General features: G+C 43.5%; 2 pseudogenes; one reads left to right on the plus strand and one right to left on the minus strand.

Moving 5' to 3' along the window:
• Window positions 1-1,422: 1,422 nt before the first annotated feature.
• Window positions 1,423-1,730, plus strand: LOC131737138 (histone H4-like; annotated as a pseudogene).
• A 298-nt stretch (window positions 1,731-2,028) lies between these two features.
• LOC117403151 (usherin-like) overlaps window positions 2,029-20,960 on the minus strand; it is a 72,023-nt pseudogene continuing 53,091 nt past the window's right edge.

Consider the following 20,960-nt stretch of genomic DNA (forward strand, 5'->3'; position numbering starts at 1 on the left):
CGAGATTGACTGCCAAAGATATTCAAAGTGAATTGGTGGCAAGTGGGACCGGGGTTTCCATTTCAACAATAGGTTGAGTATTGCATGGTGAAGGTCTCAATGGTCGCAGGCCAAGGAAAAATCAAGCTATTTGGTCATGCTGATAGTCGTTACGTTTGGAGAAAGTCTGGTAAAGCGTACAAATAAAAGAATACCATACCTACTGTCAAGCATGGAGGTGGTAATATCCTTATATGGCTGTTTTTTCTCTAATGTCACATGAAATTTACTTCCAATACATGGTAAAATGGATTCCATAGCATACCAAAAGATATTGGCCAATCATCTGAAACCCTCCACTACAAAACTTGGTTCAAAGCACAACTGGATGTTCCAACACAACAACGATCCAAAAATAAATAAAATCAAGGTTCTGGAATGGCTTAGTCAAAGTCCTGATCTAAATCTGATTGAGAATCTTTGGTATGAGTTGAAGAAGGCTGTGCACAAAGAGAAAGAACTGGAACAATTTTGTGTTGAAGAATGGTCAAAAATCACTAAAGAATCATGCCAAAAGCTCATTGACAAATATCCTAATAGTTTAAAAGAGGTTATTATTGCTAAAGTTGCCTCAACTAGCTATTAATTAAATTTTCCTTGTCAGGGTATGAATACTTTTGATTTAGCATTTTTTAGGTTTGCAAAAAATTGCTGAAATACATAATTGTAGACATCTATTTCTTGTAACTTTCTTTCCTCATCCACAAAAGCAAAACTTTTGCTATAAAAGATTTTTCCTAAAATTATTTGTTTTTGAGAAATTTCTAGAAATTGTAAATTTCCATTGGGGTATATAAATATTTGACTACAACTGTATATGGCTTGAATTTTTCACTTTTTTGTTTAGTTCAGGGGTGTTTTTTCATTTATTATTATTATTATTATTATTATTATTATTATTATTATTATTATTATTATTATTATTATTATTATTATTAATTGGCAAAATCAGTTATTTTAAGTTATTAAAAATAAAGTCAAGCGCATCCATTTTCAGTTTCTATAATACATTTCATGTATGTTTCACTAATAGACATACAAAGGTTAACTTACTGTGTTGAAGTGAGGGTGTCCACATTTAGGATTCTGGCAATGTAGAAATCTGGATGGATTCTGAATCTGTGAATTGTAAGAAGTAACAGATTTCATTTTATACCCCATTACCACCTGTGTATCTATCAGTATCACACACTTTTTCAGCCGACCCCAGCGTATGACTATAGTGTACTGTAGTAATTAATTTCAGCCATCATACAACAAGTTATTTACATTTTATCCTAAGATTAAACATTCATCATGGTGCTCTGATTAAGGTTTGATATTTATGCAGCTATACTACTATTACGACGACTACGACTGGTTATTTTCTTAATACGCATCTACAACATGTCTGGAAGAGGCAAGGGTGGTAAAGGACTCGGGGAAAGGAGGCGCCAAACATCATCGTAAAGTGCTGCGAGATAACATCCAGGGCGGCTATCCGCCGTCTGGCTCGCCGTGGAGGAGTGAAGCGAATTTCCAGGCTGATCTATGAAGAGACCTGAGGGGTACTGAAGGTTTTCCTGGAGAATGTGATCCGGGATGCCGTCACTTACACTGAACACGCCAAGAGAAAAACCGTCACTGCTATGAAAGTGTGTGGTTATGCACTGAAGCGCCAGGGTTGCACTCTGTATGGATTCAGAGGTTAAAGATTTGGACAAAAGAAAACACTATTACTACTACTACTACTACAATACTACTAATAATAATAATAATAATTAGGGATGCATATTGGACCACAAAAACCGGTCCGCTATCCGGTTCAGCCCGGTACCGCGGTATGTACCGAACCGCCATTAGTGAGTCAAAGAAATCGGATTGGACTTCAACAACAGCGGTCCATACCGGTTTTTCTCTACTAAAGTGGTCAGTGCGGCTGTAAATCCGATCAGGCTCCCAAAGCTGATTAATGGCTCAGGACTCTGTTTATCAGTCTAAAAAGACGCTTCAGGTGTCTGTGACACTGCCGGTGTTGTAACCAATTCTGTACCCCTTCAGAAACCTGTATCCCCTGGCACATTGTGCATGCGTAAAATGAGATCATCCCACAGGCACGTCTAATTTTACTTTTGCTCATGTCTGAGATAAAATACGAGTGATGTGCACGCGCAGCAGTTTTCGGCTGCATTTTGCAATCATTTACTAACTTTAAAAAGATAATTGCTTGAGGGGAAACACTGTCCCATGTCGCATGGGAAAGAGAATTGAGAATTGAGAAGATCACATGACATGTTCACAGGCTCTGGTTTATTACTTGACAATATATAAAATCCACATGTTGTTTGTGGTGTTGTATATGGTCATAACTTCTCACTAAAGCCTCTGTGGGATTTGGCTTTGTATGTATTGTGTTTTTTGGGGTTTTTTTTTTACTGTAAAGCTTTTTAAAAAGTTAATGCTATACATAATGCTATGTCTTAGGCGTATGCAGTGTTTTGTTGCAGTATGCAGCGTTTCCTTTATTGCACTAGTTCCAATCTTTTTAAAACCGAGAGAAAAAAGCTTGCTGGCCCAATGTTTGTGCGATGGACCGGCCACATACTGGTCCACTCTCTGTACCGGACTTCCTTAAGGTGTACCGGACCTGTACCGGACTTCCATAGATTTGGATCGGACCACCTCACAGAACATGGTCGGGTCGGCATACCTAATAATAATAATAATAATAATAATAATAATAATAATAATAATAATAAAAATAATAATTAGGCAGTCGTTGTACACAAGAACAACTTGAATATGCATTAGTAGAAGCACAACTGTACAGCAGTTTTATATTTACAATAACTTTTTCGGTTCATCACTGAATAAAACCTTAACACCATAAAAACTAACTTGTGGTGCCAGGGTGCCGGTCTGTTTACAACCAGGTTCGTGATTGTTAAGACGCTGCTAAGCAAATTACGCATTGACTTTCCTAGCGTATTACGTAGGTCTATGTTCCCTTATCAATGTTATTCTCTGCTGAGAGGATACCCCAGAGAACAAGAGATCTTGCATCTCAGGTAACCTGCTTTCATTTGTAATAAATTTACTTTGGTATGTACTTGCCTCCTAGTGCCAGGGTTGAACCGAAAGAAAAGCTCCTTGCACTGGTCGCAGCTCCGTCCCGTTACTGAAGCACCCTTACAAATGCACTGGCCAGAGCCACCACTGCAGATCTTGTGAATGGAGCACACAGAATGACAGTCACATGGTAAACAGCCAGTTTCATTTTGTGGCGCTAGATAAAACCCCTGTTGTGAAACAAATAGATGATAATATTATTATAAACCATGAGCAATTGTATAATAATTTCAAGTTTATACCAGACCAATGGCATCACAGCTAAATGGAATTCATAGACATCATGTGTTATTTGTATGCAATCCAAAAATAAAGTTATTAAAGATATCAAGGCAACTATACTTCACCTACAGTATATACTGTGTTTATTTGGCCATTCCTTTAATGGTTTCTTGGATACCCCCACAAACAAGGTACTGATTATTGGCCATTGCTATAAATTACAAACCCCACTTCATATTGACACAATTCAGGATGGATATATCTTTCAGTTGCCTAAATGCAAGAAAAAAGCAGCCTTTCAGTAATTATATTTATCTGATCTCCATTAACACAGACTACAAAGTTGCAGCTGTTGCTTTGGCTCAATATACTAGTTACGCTAGTGTATTATTGACCCAACACATCCGATGCCAGTTCACCCCTGGCTGGGTTAAGATCTGAACTTGACCTTATGGTAAGGTGAGTTCTTGGATTTCAAGCCTGCCAGGCAAGGGGGGTCACTCTCCTCAGTAATCAGGTGAGTGGTTGTCCCCTGGGTTCTTCCAAGCTTGCTTGGCATACTGGCGGACCAATACAGGAGTTGTCAGGCACCTGTCAAAAAACAGCCTGCAGCTGAACCAGCCTATCGTCATCAGTAGGATAAGCTGCCAAGAAATGATTATTTCAGACACTTCATAAGCAATATAAAAATGGAAACAAATGGAACAAAGCTAGAAAGGTAATGATCTGAAAATATTAGCAGTGTAATACAAATACATTAATCAGACTTTTTGTAAAATCAGAACCAGAGTAGGTGGGTATTCAAAGGTTCTATGCTACAGAGATAGTATAATATATTGGGGTTTATTTAATAGATGTAAATGGTGTCAGATCTAAATTCCGCCATTGTTTAAATCATTAAAACGGTAGTCCTATATGTACGGTCCTAATTTAATTTTTGAACACTATGCACACAATTACTTTCTATGTTATTTGGAGCCCAATTCAACAACATTTAATTATGTGCTTTGTTCCTTAGAAACACCAGGTACCAAGTTACCAGATTTACTAAAAACATTGGCCATCATGGAATACTTGGAGGAAATTGTTAGACATAATTATATGCTGGTTGAAGTAATTTTAAAGAACAGACTTATTATTTATTCATTGTATTTTGTTGTTTGTATTATAAGCTATGCTATTGTTATGATGTTATGCATGGTGTACTAATTGTATGCATGCTGTCCCCTGGGACCAACACTAAAACAAAATGTTACATCTCATGAGGCTATCCTGGTGAGGAAAATTTGTGAATAAATAAATAAATTCATGCAAATCAAACAATATGCTGCTTACTACCTTCTGCCACCACACAAAAGTAACTGGATTGACCTTTTTTAAAAAATAAACTAACCCACAAGAAATATCCCTATCTGATAACTCTGCTGACATCAGTGCTGAAATAATATTTTTCCAGTCTAGAATCTAGAAACCCTATCCAGAAGCCTAGACTTTGATATGTAAATATGATTTGTCCCATCTTCAATAATAATTGACTTGCGCAATATCCCTTCCAAAAACTAAATTAAGTAAAAAAAAAATCAGATTCTTTTGCATTTAGCTTTTTTTGGTTGTGTTGATGTAATTTTAGAAATACTGGCAGATCCACATTAACAGTGGTCAAACATTTACTCACAATGAAATCAAATTCACCTAAAACTTAATACAGTTATTTATTTAAAAATGTTATTTTCTCTTAAACATTATTTAATAGTAACTGAGGAAAGTACAGTACTAAATAATGATGATATACAGTACTGTGCAAAAGTTTTAGGCAGGTGTGAAAAAATGCTGTAAAGTAAGAATGTTTTCAAAAATAGACATGTTAATAGTTTATATTTATCAATTAACAAAATGCAAAGTGAGTGAACAGAAGAAAAATCTACATCAAATCCATATTTGGTGTGACCACCCTTTGCCTTCATCAACCTATACCCCACTGTGACAAGCCACCTGGACTTTTTTGAGCATTTTACATAAGAACATAAGAAGAACATAAGAAAGTTTACAAACGAGAGGAGGCCATTCAGCCCATCTTGCTTGTTTGGTTGTTAGTAGCTTATTGATCCCAGAATCTCATCAAGCAGCTTCTTGAAGGATCCCAGGGTGTCAGCTTCAACAACAGGGAGAAATCTCCCTGGATTACATCAACCACATATTCATGGTTATCCCATGATCCCAGGGTAATGGTTGATCAAACCAACCGCTCAGTGCTGAAAGAGTTGAGAGTGTGCAATTGCTTTATTTGTTGGTTCTCTGGTTATGTGCGTGTTCTTCGTGAAACTGTTTAATTGTCTCGGGTTTCATGTCAGAGTAAGATGTGAAACCTCAAGATTAAAGAAGGAATTCATATTGCTCTAAGGAAAGGCAATTCCCAAGCTATATCCCAGATTTCCATGAAGATAGCCCATCTGGGGTTTCATTGAAAGAGAGACACTAGTCTCAGTTTGACTACCCTGGTTAACAAATTTAATAAAGATAAAAAGATGTACAGCTCAAATACAAAAATATTGTATTTATTTATTTTAAAAAAAGAGTAAGAGTTGTCTTAAGAACATTTTATTTATTAAGTCACAAAAGGAATTTGTCAGTATAAAGTTACATTTGGATGATCCATTCATTGATTAAGGCCAGGTTAAGTCATAATTTAAATGCATAAGCATTGTTGACGATTCTTTTTACTAACTAAGAGTAGCACTATTCCCTGTTTCCTTTTTTTTCTTTGTTCTTTATCAAAAAACTATGGTCCACTGTGACAGAAATTGAATGATTCTTGGTTAGACCTTCCCCACGACCTGCAAGGGCGCTGTGTAAAGGGAACAGAATACCCTGGACTAAATGGCACGACAGTTTATTCCCAGGGTTAGGTGGAAGTCGGCCATCTAGAAAGAGGGCAGAGCTACAGTACACGAAACCAATAACCCGGGAGGGAAACATCGTGGCATCCGCAGATTGTAGGAGCGGATGTGCTCGTTGATCAAGGGTCATGGATGACATTATAAAAAGGGGACATAGTGATGTGATCTGTTCCTTTGTAAATGGTTACGTTGAATGACCAGAAGGGGAACCTGTGCTGTGAAATGTGAGTGTTTTGTTTGTCGTTAATAATACTGTTTGTAATTATTTAGATGGCTAACATGACACAGAGCTGTCGCCAAAGGCCTGCACTAAATCTGGATCAACAACACTGCACTTTTGTTGTCACTAAAGAACTGTATTCACCACAAGCACTAGAGCACGCACTGTGGACTGGTGTTTGTGTTTATGTATGTGTTATGCATGGGTGAGCTGAAATGGGACTTATTATTTCGGGGTAAACCCGTGGATTATAAATAAGCAACACACACTGCTGTATTGCTTCCTTAACATTGTTATTGTTTACTGCTCTTAGCCATCAGGCATTGAATTATACAATTAAACCTTCATTGCACCTGGATATCATTGTTTGTCTGATTATTGATCACCTGCACTTGCACATTGTTAACCACTTTGCCACATTGGCTTTTATTCTTATTATTTTATTTAAGGTGTGTTGCAGCTGCACCAGTGCTAGTGAAATTGGTGTATTCTTATTCTCCAAATGCTTACATTGAAAATTCAGTATATTACGGCTTACCTGGTTTGCAAAGATTGCAGTTCCTCCCTTGTCGAGTGGACAAGCAGATACACTGCCCACTAATCTGGTCACACACGTTCCCTGCCATCATGCCTGTGACACACAGCTGGCAGCCTTGATGGTTAGAGAAAGTGAGATTATAGGAATGAGGGGCACACTGGTTGCACTGTGGCTCCCTAGCACTGGTTTTACATGGACACTGACCAGTTGACTTGTGACACACTGTGAAGCCATTCACTGTTCCCACTCTGTCACAGCTACAATACAGACAGCCTAGGGTATCCAACCAAGCATGTATCACAGCGCTGTCCATAACCATTAGGTTTACAGAAACACTGGCCTGTCCAGGCATCGTACACAGTGCCAAGAACGGTCCCAGCAGGGTTGCAATCACATGGTCAGCTGTTGCCACTAGTGTTCAGTCCATAGATGTTTTCCCTGTAGATGTCACACTGAAGTCCACCAACTCTCTCTCAGTATTCACACTGGCCAGTGAAAGGGTGACAGAACTGGTGCAGGGAGCCGTTTCTGTTACATCTGCAAGGTTCACATCCATCCCGGTTGGTGCTGCTCGGGAATTTAAAGCCGAAATGCAACAGTCACAAGTAAGTCCTAAAAGGGAAGGGGGAAGTCAATGGCAGAGGTCATCTGAGTTTGTTTGATTTAAGTCATAGTAATGAGCCAGAAGGGTTCTACCTCTGGCGAACCATATTACTTAGACAATTTGACATAGCACATAAAATAAAAGAGATGTACAGTACCCATTCAACCTATTGCAATAAACTGATCTATTCAGTTAAGAGCCAGTAAATTAGGGATGCAGTTGTGGAGAAGTAAAGCACTGTGCTAACTTACTACAGTACAATGTACCTGGAAAATATTGGGACTAACCAAAACACAACAGATAACATCCCTGTTCATCTCCAATTGTCTTTAACTCTAAGTACAAAGCAACTTTAAAGAATGACCACACTAGAATAAGTTATTTTAAAAAAGTACAAAAAATATACAAATGGAAATAGATATACTCATATAGTATAGTAGATCAGTTTACTGGATTAGTGGATTTATCTTTTCTATAGGTCAATAGAGGTATGCAGTGGACAAGGTCTGCAGTTCTGAAATTGTTAATCTTAACACAGTAGACTGGACCTTACTTTAATATCTAAATCTGAAGAGAACCAAGTATTGACCAGGTCAAACCTTGCTTAGTTTCAGTTTAGGAGATAAGGTGCCAAGGTGACTACAATGTTTAAGATTTCTAATTGCAAATGTACCGTAAATGTTACTTTGCTATCTCACACAAAATATATGAATTAGTGAAGTACAACTTATGTCATGGCCAAATCAAACTCATGCATAATCAATATGGGAAATGACAATGGGGCACACTTTTTATTATTGGTATTGTTATTACTATCGTTGTGTGTAATGTTATTTTTTTAATTATTATTATATGCGTTAGTAGTTGTAGTCATAATAGTAGTTGTAGTTGAAGTAACTTAAACTGAACATTAAATATATCCCCAAATCCAGGGTGTCATAATTTCTGCAATTACTAAAATGTTCCCTTTGGGAGAAAAATCAACAAATACCAAGTCATTGACTTTTTCGATGGCAGCTACGTAGGCTTTATCATTACAAGAAACAATATTGCCTAAATAGACAATAACATTTGACATACACATATGATTGACCAAATCTGCATACACAAATTAAGCAAACAACAGGCCATTCATTAAAACTGTAGAAAATGTATATATATATATATATATATATATATATATATATATATATATATATATATATATATATATATATATATATATATATATATATATATATATATATATATAAAGCATGATTAAAAGACATTTCAATACAAGGCAAGTCATTTAACATTGATTGATGACTCACCTCAGGCATAACATTTAATTTCACTAAAGAAAAATAAATAAATAAAAAGTACAATAAAAGCAGCAAAATGTAAAAATAACTTTATGGTTGAAAAGAATTATGGCTCATTTTGAACTATTAAAACAGGTCTACATGGATTCATATCATATCAAGTTTTAAAAATATGCACAGCTCTTATTTGAATATTCCATACATATTCCTGACAGGTAATCTATTCCTAATGTTACTGAGCAATGCCTACAGGGCACCACATTTAGTGTTAACAAGTACAGGGAAGTTAGTACGTTTGGCATTTACTGCACATTCCACCTCCTTTTTATTGAATTTGAAATGCCTACTTCTATGAATTTATAGGCACTAGCATGTTTTTGGCATCATCGTTTTTAACGTCATTATAAAAACGTGTTAACGGTGTAAGATTAAATAATTTTTCTACAATTTGTCGGCATTTGGATGCATCTTTTTTTTACAGTCAACCTCTATGCATATATAAATATCTAGCTGAGGAAATGTATGTATTTATTTTTTAAATATAAAATTGCAGTGTAGCTTTCCAAACATTGATCATTTCAGTCAAGGACAGGGAAGCTAGTATTAGGAAAAAATGACATGCAGTACTTTATGTTTTTTGTATATTATTTATATAATCTCATATTTCAAGCTATAATGATAATTATTTTGTTTAACATTTTGCATAAAAAGTATAGGTCACAAATACTTTATATACCAGGAGGTACCTTGCTAACTAACTACCCAAATACATACCATTTAACAGAGCAAACGATTATTATTATTATTATAATAATAATAATAATAATAATAATAATAATAATAATTATTATTATTATTATTATTAACAATAATAAAATAAATCCAAGGTTGGTATTAATTAAATCGTGATTTCACCAATTCATGCAATAAGCAAACTTAAATACACCCTTAATTACAAAACACTGACTTATATTTGGGTATTAACCCTTTGCGGTCCATTGTCGGACCTGGTCCGACATTGCAATTATTCCTATCCGGTCCATTGTCGGACCCTGTCCGACATCATCAAAAAAACGCAAAAAACGGGTTTCTAGTCGTTTTTTCTCCGGAAAAAGCCGAGAAAACCATTCAATGGCTGAGTGGGAGCGACAGGAGCAGAGACAAGCCGATAAAAAAAAAAAAAAAAAAAATTCTCATGATTAGTCATACATGCCCCTGGCATTACATAGGGGCGATCATAAGGAAACAAGCTGAATGGTACTTTATCAGCGCACAGAGACTATCACAGACATTTGCAGAGCTTTTTTGAGATGTTATAGTAATAAAATAATGACTTGCATTATTGAGGAGTTTGGTGATAAAACGAGTGATCAGGAGATGATCGATCGGTATGTACGACTATTATTATTATTATTATTTATTTATTAGCATATGTGAAAGCGACAGCAAACGAAAGGGTGGGGCGGGGATGGAGATGCCTAGTGAGTGCTTTGTTGATATGTAGGGCCTTTTAAACCCGTTTGACTGTGAAATAAAAACACTTTTAAACAGCGCGTCTAAAATTAACTGCGCGTGTGAAAATAAATTGGACCTGACGCGCACTTAATTAATGGACTGCAAAGGGTTAAAATCTGTGTAACGTAATCTTTTTGCAATACTATGTACATCTCACAGACAATTAGATACAGCGTTCAGTGTTTACAATCTTCAAAATTCACAGGCCATCAAACTAGTTTCATGCAATCATTACAATCCTGTACTCGGGTAGCTTCCATTTGGTTATCTGGCAACACCATCATGATCAACATTGATTGATGAACATATAAGTTCTGGTTAACCTTTAAAACAGTGAGAACATTTTTACTTTTTACGACACAATTATTTTGTCTCTGAGTTGATTCATTCTAAGGCTGCATTCACACTCGGTCCGTTTCAAACGGGTCTGGTTTGTTTCGTTTTTGCTTGCTGTTCACACTTATCTGCAAGCAAAACGATCGGGTTTGTTTGGATGCAGGCTAAAGTTAGTATTTTGGTCCTTTCTGTTTTTAAATGTCCAATATGGGACTACTCCAGCAGTCAAAAAAATGGCTGGAGATGCTAGCAAGGACAGACATCTAACTGGTTTTAACAAAATCAAAATTGAAATGTTTAGTTGGAAAAACGAACTGAAGGGGATGGTGGAGCCATGAACAGGGTGCACAAAAATAGAGTGTGGGAGAAAAATGCAGCCAGAACTGCAGCAAGAGGTTCTTTAGGAGGAGGAAGAACGGCTGCAGTCTGGCGCAGGGAAAACTAAATATGGTACACCGACTTAGACTGACCGCAAAAAAAGGCAGGCCGCGTCTGAGTCGCTAACATAACGTAGGAGCTCCCCTGACACGTCGGCTCTGTGCAACACTCTCCATCCTAAGTCCCCAGCTCCTTGGAACTAGTGGGGAGTGCAGGACTTCCCACTGGAGACTGGAGGTTGGAAGGGATCCCGCCAAGTGGTGTCCTGGCAGGAGACGAGGGCGAGGAAATGAAGAGTGTGAAGCATCATCGCGTACAGGGATCTACTGGACACAGAGTGGAAAGGGGTTGAGGAGTGAGGCAGCCTTGGCTATGATTTTGTAGTATGTGCACAGTAGCAAGATCAGGCACTAGTTCTTTAAGCAGCACAGATCCCCCTTCTTGGGCAGCAAGGTGATAACTGCCCTTCTCACTGAAAGGGGCATCTATCCTGTCTCGTAGGCTTCCGCCAGGACCTTTGAAAACACAGGCCCCAGCACATCCCAAAACTTCTTATAGAACTCCACAGTCAGCCCATCGATGTCCGTCGATTTGTTGTCATGGCTGACCGTGAGAAGCCCTTCCCATAGAACCCTGCACGTCTTGGAATCAACGGGATCTAAACAGAAGAGAGTGGAGTAAAAGGCCCTGACCCTATGTGATAGAGAGAGAAAGGATCGATGCTGCAAATCTCCCTCCCGATTAGAAAGGGCGCTGTGTAAGGGGGAAGGTATGCTGCCTCCTAGATCTACCACCTCAGTGGTAGGTGGAAACCGGAAGGTGACCATATTAGGAGGGGCGCGTAGCTGCAAGTACTCAGGACGATTCCATTGCAGTCAGCTGCGGGGCAGCCCTCTATTGGAGAAATCATGTCGACGCGTTGGCTGCAGGGAGGAGTTTGCTGGGTACAAAAGGGAAGCAGCTATGTCAAAACCTCCCCTTGCGCTGAGAATGAAACGCAAACGGCCGGAGCCTGTATTGTTTTTATGATTTTGGATTACGTGTGTTTTGTGTTGCAGAGGAGGAGTGAGCCGCGGACCGGCGATTATAAAGAGCACGTCCTTGCACTGCACAGCACAGCACAGCACCACTCACGGCACCACGCTTCTCTGGAGCGAGAGCACTGCGCGCACCGAGAACGCGGGGACGGACAAAGTCCCGTTTTTGTTTATTTTTAAAAGAGCTGCCGTGTACCCCCCAATACCATCGCTGGTAAAGGGGTGGACTTATTTTGTGTTCTTTGTTATTATTTTTATTATTATTAAAGTCCACAGACTGTTTTGGGAGAAAAGGATTGTGTGGACTTGATTTATTTACTGCACCACTGCACCTGATCACACTTGGTGTCAAGAAGAGGGATTATAAATGGACCCAACCGCATTGGCAGCGCTGTTGGAGGCGCAGGAGCGGAGGCATCAGAAATTATTGACGGCCATGATGGAAAGGATGCATGGCTTGTTCCTGGAGGCCAATCGGAGGAGGGAACCGACGGTTCAACCAGCAGTACCCCTTACCAAGGGTAAGGGTAGTGAAGATGTCGCTGGAGGATGACCCTGAGGCTTACTTAGTTGCCTTTGAAAGGCAGGCAACAGCAGCTCAGTGGCCTCGGGAGTGGTGGGCTACCCAGTTGGGCCCCAATTTGATCGGAGAGGCCCAGGCAGCCTACCAAGCCCTGACACATGAGCAAGCCCTGGTGTACGACCAGGTGAAGCAGGCCATTCTCCAGCGGCTGGACATCACAGAGGAGACACACCGCCGCCGGTTCCGGGAGTACCAGCGCCCCCCAGGACTGCGACCCCGCGTGGTGGCCCAGCAACTCGTGGATCATGTGACCCGGTGGCTCTGCCCCGGCACCAACGATGCAGAAAAGATCACCGAGCTGATTGCCATAGAGCAGTTCGTGAAGGTGCTGGGGCCGGACACCCAGAACTGGGTCACCAGGCATCGACCCACCACGCTAGAGGCAGCAGTCAGATTGGCTGAGGGGTATGAGGATGCCTTGGCATCAGCTCCCGTGGTCGTTACCCCCGCTCCTCCCTCCAACCGACCCCGGACAGGACCGACTCCGAGGACAGGACCCCCACAGCACTTCACCCCCTCCCCCCACGGGGCTACTTCTCATCGGCACCCCACGGGCGGCCTTCCTCCACCCCAATGGAGGGCGAGGTCGACCCCCAGCGGGGTGGGAGCAGAGAAACCCTCCCCACTGCCGAACCGGCAGCGGGACATACAAGCTCCGTGGGCGCCCTTTCACCCCACGTGTTACCGGTGCCATGAGGTCGGCCACCTTGCGCGGAATTGTCCAGCGGCGATGGACTGTGGTGCGGCCTCCCATTACTTACCAACAGCACCAGGTAAGTCCAGGGGTAATGATTGGGAGGGGCCTTGCATTGTTGATGTACGGGTTGGTGATGTGAGTACCCACGCGTTAGTGGACTCAGGATGTGGGCAGACTTTAATTGAAGAAGCTCTGTTGATGGGGGTACCTTGGTGGTCACGCGGGGTCGTGGTCATTTCCTGTATTCACGGGGATAACAAGGACTACCCCCTCACTAAATTAGATGTGAAGATTGGATGTCATACCCGCCGCGTAATCGTGGCAGTGGCTGCAAAGTTGCCATATCCAGTTATTTTAGGTCGAGACTGGCCATATTTTGAAACAATGATTAATAAAACGGTAACGCCAGTCTCCGGTAAGACCATGGGAGCAGCGGGGGAAACTATTGGGAAAACATTCCCGCTGCAAGCTGATTTGTTCCATTCCCGATTTCGCCCGAAAAAAACAAAAGGGTCGAAAAATGGGAAGGAATGTCAATAAGACAAGGCTGGGGTTTGGTGGGGGAAACTTCAGAGTCTGTTAAATGTAAGGGAAAGGGGATTGGGACTCAGTGTGACCTGCGGGGGCAGGTTACTGGGGCCCCCAGTGCTGAAGCTACTGTAGCTCCGCTCGATATCCCGAAGTTCTGGGACCGAGATGTGGACCTAGCGTTGGAACAAAAAAATGATCCTTCGCTGGCACACATCTGGGGGCAGGTTCGGTCTATCGAGGGGAAGGATGTAGAGGATAACCGGCCGCTTACATATCCTCACCACATTATTGTCGGGCATTTGCTGTATAGGGTATCCCAAGCCACGAGCACAAGCCAGATTGTAACACAATTACTCGTTCCTCGGTCTTTTCGACGCGAGATCATGCGGTTGGCTCACGATGTCCCATGTTCGGGCCATTTAGGTAGCGATAAGACTCGGGAACGAATATTGGCTCGATTTTATTGGATGGGAGTCTATAGTGAGGTGACGCGATATGTAGCGGAGTGTCCGGAATGCCAGCAAGTAGCGCCGGGGCGGGTTCGCCCGGCCCCGCTGGTCCCACTGCCCCTGATCTCAGTTCCCTTTGAACGAATTGCTATGGACATAGTGGGTCCCTTGAGCCAGTCTGACTCTGGATACACGCACATTTTGGTAGTGGTGGACTACGCGACCAGATATCCAGAGGCAGTACCATTGAGATCCACTAGTGCCGCAGCAGTTGCTCGAGAGTTAGTACAGATTATAACGAGAGTAGGGATTCCAAAAGAAATCCTCACTGATCACGGAACGAACTTCATGTCACAGTGTTTGAAAGAATTGTATAAATTGTTGCAAATTAAGTCCATTCAAACCTCTGTTTATCACCCGCAGACGGACGGTTTGGTGGAACGTTTTAATCAGACTTTAAAACAGATGCTGAAGCGGTTTGTCACCCAAGAGCAGAAACATTGGGCTAAACTCCTCCCCTACCTGATGTTTGCAGTGAGAGATGTGCCTCAGAGTTCGACCGGGTTCTCTCCCTTTGAGCTGCTGTATGGGAGGCAACCACGGGGCATTCTGGATCTTGTGAAAGAAGGATGGGAGGAGCAAACAAAAACTTCCAAAAACATAGTCAAATACGTAATCCTGTTAAGAGACCGCCTGGAATTGGTTGGTTGTTTGGCACAAGAAAACCTAAAACTAGCTCAGCATCGCCAAGAGCAGCAGTACAACAAACAAGCAAGAATTCGGACTTTTCGGCCAGGTGATAAAGTACTGCTGCTACTTCCTTCATCAGAGTCTAAGTTGTATGCTAAATGGCAGGGGCCATATGAGGTGATACGGGGAATTGGTAATGTGAATTATGAAATTAGACAACCCAATCGCCGAAATAAGACAAAAATTTATCACATTAACTTGCTAAAACCCTGGAATGAAAGGGAGGCCCTGTTTATAGCTGGTGACAGTTTAGAAGAGGATTTTGGTCCCACTGTCAATCCATTAGCTACAACTAACATTCCGATGGGAGAACAGTTACTTCCGGATCAGAAACGTGAGCTCTTCCAGTTGGTGGAAAGGTTTAGTGATGTTTTTTCTGATTTGCCCGGCAGAACTAATGTTATTTCTCATGCTATTATTACTCCGCCAGGTTTCAGGGTCCGAGAGAGACCGTACCGGATCCCGGAGAGTCGCAGGGGTCCCGTTCGCAAGGAGGTGGAGGATATGCTCGAGCTTGGAGTCATTGAGCCTTCCCGGAGCGAGTGGTGCAGTCCTATCGTGATGGTGGGCAAAAAGGACGGCTCCACTCGGTTCTGTGTGGATTTCCGGAAGGTCAATGCCATCTCCAAGTTTGATGAGTATCCAATGCCCCGAGTGGACGAGCTCCTCGACCGACTGGGTAAGGCGCGGTTAATTTCGACTTTGGATCTGACGAAGGGGCACTGGCAGATTCCACTCACTCAGAGCTCAAAAGAGAAAACTGCTTTCTCTACCCCAGATGGCTTGTTCCATTTCCGGACCATGCCCTTCGGGTTGCATGGAGCTCCCGCCACCTTTCAGAGACTGATGGACCAGGTCTTAGCTCCTCATCATCAGTACGCAGCCGCATACATCGATGATGTAGTGATTTTTAGCTCCACCTTGAAGGAGCATATTATTAGGCTTTCAGCCGTCCTACAGTCTCTAAGGGGGGCTGGGCTAACAGCCAAGCTGGGCAAGTGTGCATTTGGCAAACAGGAGACCCAGTATCTTGGCTACATTATGGGTAATGGCCGGGTAAAGCCTATCGCCTCCAAAGTCCAGGCGCTGGTGGAGACGGCGATCCCGAGAACCAAGTCACAGGTGAGATCACTACTGGGGTTAGCCGGCTATTATCGCCGTTTTATCCCCGAGTATGCCACCATAGTCAACCCCCTGGTCGATCTCACCCGAAAGGCTGCTCCAAAATTAGTTAAATGGACAGGGCAGTGTCAGGAAGCATTTGATATGATTAAGAAGCGACTCTGTCAAGCCCCCGCTCTGATTTCACCAGATTTCAGCAAAGAGTTCATCCTTCAGACTGATGCCTCCCACATTGGTCTGGGGGCGGTCCTGTCCCAACAAGTTGACAGAGTGGAACACCCTATCATTTATTTGAGCAAAAAAATGGCTCCTAGGGAAATTAACGACTCCGTCATTGAGAAGGAGTGTTTAGCCATCAAATGGGCTACTCATGCTCTTCGCTATTACTTGTTGGGGCGTTCTTTCTCGCTTGTCACTGATCATGCTCCTTTAAGGTGGTTACACACGATGAAGGACAATAACGCTCGGATAACTCGGTGGTATCTAGCGCTGCAACCCTTCCACTATACAGTGAAACATCGTGCGGGTAAGGAACATCAAAATGCAGATTTTTTTTCAAGGGAGGGGGGACCATTGGGGAATGTAGAGTTGGCCGAGTGTTCCTTCGGCATCACTCTGAGGGGTGAGATATGTGATAGAGAGAGAAAGGATCGATGCTGCAAATCTCCCTCCCGATTAGAAAGGGCGCTGTGTAAGGGGGAAGGTATGCTGCCTCCTAGATCTACTACCTCGGTGGTAGGTGGAAACCGGAAGGTGACCATATTAGGAGGGGCGCGTAGCTGCAAGTACTCAGGACGATTCCATTGCAGTCAGCTGCGGGGCAGCCCTCTATTGGAGAAATCATGGCGACGCGTTGGCTGCAGGGAGGAGTTTGCTGGGTACAAAGGGGAAGCAGCTATGTCAAAACCTCCCCTTGCGCTGAGAATGAAACGCAAACGGCCGGAGCCTGTATTGTTTTTATGATTTTGGATTACGTGTGTTTTGTGTTGCAGAGGAGGAGTGAGCCACGGACCGGCGATTATAAAGAGCACGTCCTTGCACTGCACAGCACAGCACAGCACCACGCTTCTCTGGAGCGAGAGCACTGCGCGCACCGAGAACGCGGGGACGGACAAAGTCCCGTTTTTGCCGTGTACCCCCCAATACCATCGCTGGTAAAGGGGTGGACTTATTTTGTGTTCTTTGTTATTATTTTTATTATTATTAAAGTCCACAGACTGTTTTGGGAGAAAAGGATTGTGTGGACTTGATTTATTTACTGCACCACTGCACCTGATCACACCCTCTTATTCACGCTCTCCGGTTTCCATCAGGAGTCATCCTTCTAGTCTCCTTTTTTCTTCTCCAACATGTAGAAGTAGTATGTGCCACGGTCCATCTCCCAAAAGAACTGGACCCGTGAATGCACCTCCCCACAGTAGGCAGCAGCGTGCATAGCTGACGTGAGGGTAACCGTTACAGCCACCCAGTTGTGGTCTGAGAACCGTGATGTCAGAAGATCAAATGAAATGCTCATAGCTCCGCGAGACATACAACTTGTCAATCCGGAACAAAGACACCCGGATTGTATGATAATTTGGAAATCTCTCCATCTCTACCTTCTTCCTGCAGTGAATTGTGGCCTACAACAACTCCATAAGCTCCACTGCAGGAATGTCTGGAGAAGAAGAGGAAAACTTCTCTTCTACACTACAAATGGACTCTGCATCATCCCCCCTCTCCTCCAGCTCTCCATCCCTCATCCCTTGATCGATCAGCACAATGCACTTCAGCTAACGTTCTCTTTCAAGTACAAAATATAAACATTACTGATTGGGTCAGTATACCCAAGCCGTCATAGGGGCAATATTGCTGCACGACCGGAATGCTACAGGGCTAAGCCGAGGCTGCCCTGTGCGCTACCATTCGAGACCCCAGTAACAAGTAGCTAGGGCTAAAAAATTAAGGGAGAAACTCACCTTTATGCCTGTGTAAGGGTTGACTTCGGAAGCCGTCCTTAACACTCTAGTTTCAAAGCCAGGTTTTGAGCATCCACAACATTCAGTCTGTAGAACCTAATAAAGGTATGGGGAGTAGCCCACACCGCTGCATTGCAAATGTCCACCCTGGAATAAGACCCACGAAGTTGCCATGCACCTGGTGGAATGAGCAGTGAGCTTCTCTGGAGGGGGCAAGTTGGCCCCCTCATAGGCAGTACTGACTGTGTCTGCTATCCATTTGTACAGCCTCTGTTTAGACAGGGTTGACCATATGACTTTGTCCCACAGCAGACAATACATAGTTCAGACTGCCTCCAACTTTTCGTCCTGTCAATGTAATATGCTAGTGCTCACACAGGACACAGGGTATGGAGCTGCCGCTCTCTGTCAGACTGGAAAGGTGGATGGAAAGCCACAGACTGATTGACACAGACTGATTGACATGAAATGCCGAGTTTTTGGCAAAAAAGCAGGATTGGTACGGAGCATAACCTTTGCCCTGCCTTCAAAAATTAATCAGGTTTTTGCAATTGAGAATGCCTGCATCTCACTCACCCGCTTTGCGGAGGTGATTGCAAGCAAGAAAGCTGCTTTAAGCGATACACATTTCAGTTCAGCTGAATGCAAGGGCTCAAATGGAGGCTTCATGAGTGCTTCAAGCACCACGATGAGCCTCCAGCGAGGAACAATATCCTTCATAGACCGTCGAGCTACTTTAACAAATTGTCCAGCCAGGAAGTGAGCTCCTGGGGAGACTGTCAATTTCGATATGGCAGCTGAAATAGCTGCCAGATAGACCTTTAATGTAGAGGGGAATTTCCCCTTGTCAAACAGGTCCTGCAAAGATTGCAGTAGAACTGCCATGGGACAGGTTGTGGGGTCAAACTCCCAAGGCAGGCACCATGTCTGAAAGACACCCCACTTGTACCCGTACTGGGAATGCGTGGATGCTGCTCTGGCATTTTCCAGGGTGTCAGTAACCCTATTGGACAGACCCAGATGGCTTAAATGCAGCCATTCAGGAGCCAGACCCAGAGATGCAGGCTCAATGGGTTGGGATGCCATAAGGTACCCCGCACCTGGCTGAGCAGGTCACGGCGCTTGGGCAGTCTCCGTGGCTGGCTGTTCAGGAGCTGAATCAGGGCTGAAAACCAGTCTCCTGGGCCAATAAAGGGCTACTAAGAGCACCATGGCCCGGCCCTGCCTGATTTTCTGCAGACACTGATGTGCCAAGGCATCTATTGCCAGCGAGTCCACGCCTCCTGTTATGGAGAACCAAATGGAGCTGGGAGACCTGAGTCCTCCCTGGTGGTTTATATAGGCCACCACGGTTTTATGGGGATGTGGAAATAGGCGTCTTTGAGGTCCACCGTGGTGAACCAGTTGCCTGTCCTGATTGACTGCAACAGCTGTTGCGTCGTCAACATTTTGTACCTTCTTCGATTCAGATACAGGTTGACCTGTCTGAGGTTGAGGATCGGTCTGAGGCCACCATCCCGCTTGGGCACTAGGAAGTACCTAGAGTAGAACCCTTCCTCCAACTGGAGGGGGTGTACCATACGAACAGCCCACTTTTGCAGCAGAGCTGCTACCTCCTGAGACACCACTGTGGTGGCTTGCGGGTCCATGACTGATGTTGGAGTCACAACCTGAAAGGGATGGGAACCGTGCTTGAACTGCAGAGAGTAGCCGGTTTCAATGGTAGTAAGCACCCAGATGTCCATGGTGCACTGACGCCAATACTCCAGATGGCTCCCTGTGGCAGCAAACCCCTAGGGTCACTGCTCACCTTGTGGCTTGGCCTCTTTTGCCTCTGTGGCGAAAAACTTATTACAGTCTCTGTGGCGAAAAACTGCAGGCCGGTTCTGAATACCACCTCTGGCAGCCGGCTGCGCCAGTCCCTGAGGCTGCTGATGCCAGGGGCGCCATTTTTCTGCTGGTTTGCGCACTGTTGGTGGTAGTTTTTTAGGAAGCAAGCGCACCAGCTCATTCATGGATTCCCGCAAGCGGTGATAGAGCTGCAGCATCCACCATGGGACCAAAGGTATGCCTTGGTGTAATAGGGGCATCCAACAGGGGCGCTTTGTCCCCATCATCCACATGTGCCTAGGTAAACCAAAACTGCCTGCATGCGGCTACCAGCGCAGCCAGGTTTCTACCCACTGCCTACCTATTTAGTTTCGATGGACGGAGCAGGTACTTATTGATCAAGCGCAACTCATTCAGTTGTTGTGGTGATGGCCTGTGGTTGTCAGGAGAGGGACCTCAGAAAATGGGACTGGTAGGCTACCAGAATGCTGTGAAAGCTGCCCAGCCATGCGGCGAACGTACTGGCTGAAAATGCACACTTAAGGATCACCTCTGAGACCCGGCACGGCTTGTTCGGGCAGCAATAGAAAACTCCACTGGTGGAAACTGGGCCAGGCCCAGCTTTTCCGTATTGTGCAGCCTATATAGGGTGTCCCTAGATCGGGACATAGCAGGAGCTGTAGCCGGGTGACCCCAGGATGACTGGATCTCAAAGGGACACAGTAGAGATGCCAGGCTCGTCATTGAAGACCGACTGCCTTGCCTCACCTTCTGTAGACCAGGGCACCTGCAAGACTGCAGTGGTCCTCTTGATCAATGGCAGAAGCTCTGCTGACAGGGAG

Source organism: Acipenser ruthenus, chromosome 5 (genome assembly GCF_902713425.1).
Source record: "Acipenser ruthenus chromosome 5, fAciRut3.2 maternal haplotype, whole genome shotgun sequence".
Classification (NCBI taxonomy): Eukaryota; Metazoa; Chordata; class Actinopteri; order Acipenseriformes; family Acipenseridae; genus Acipenser; species Acipenser ruthenus.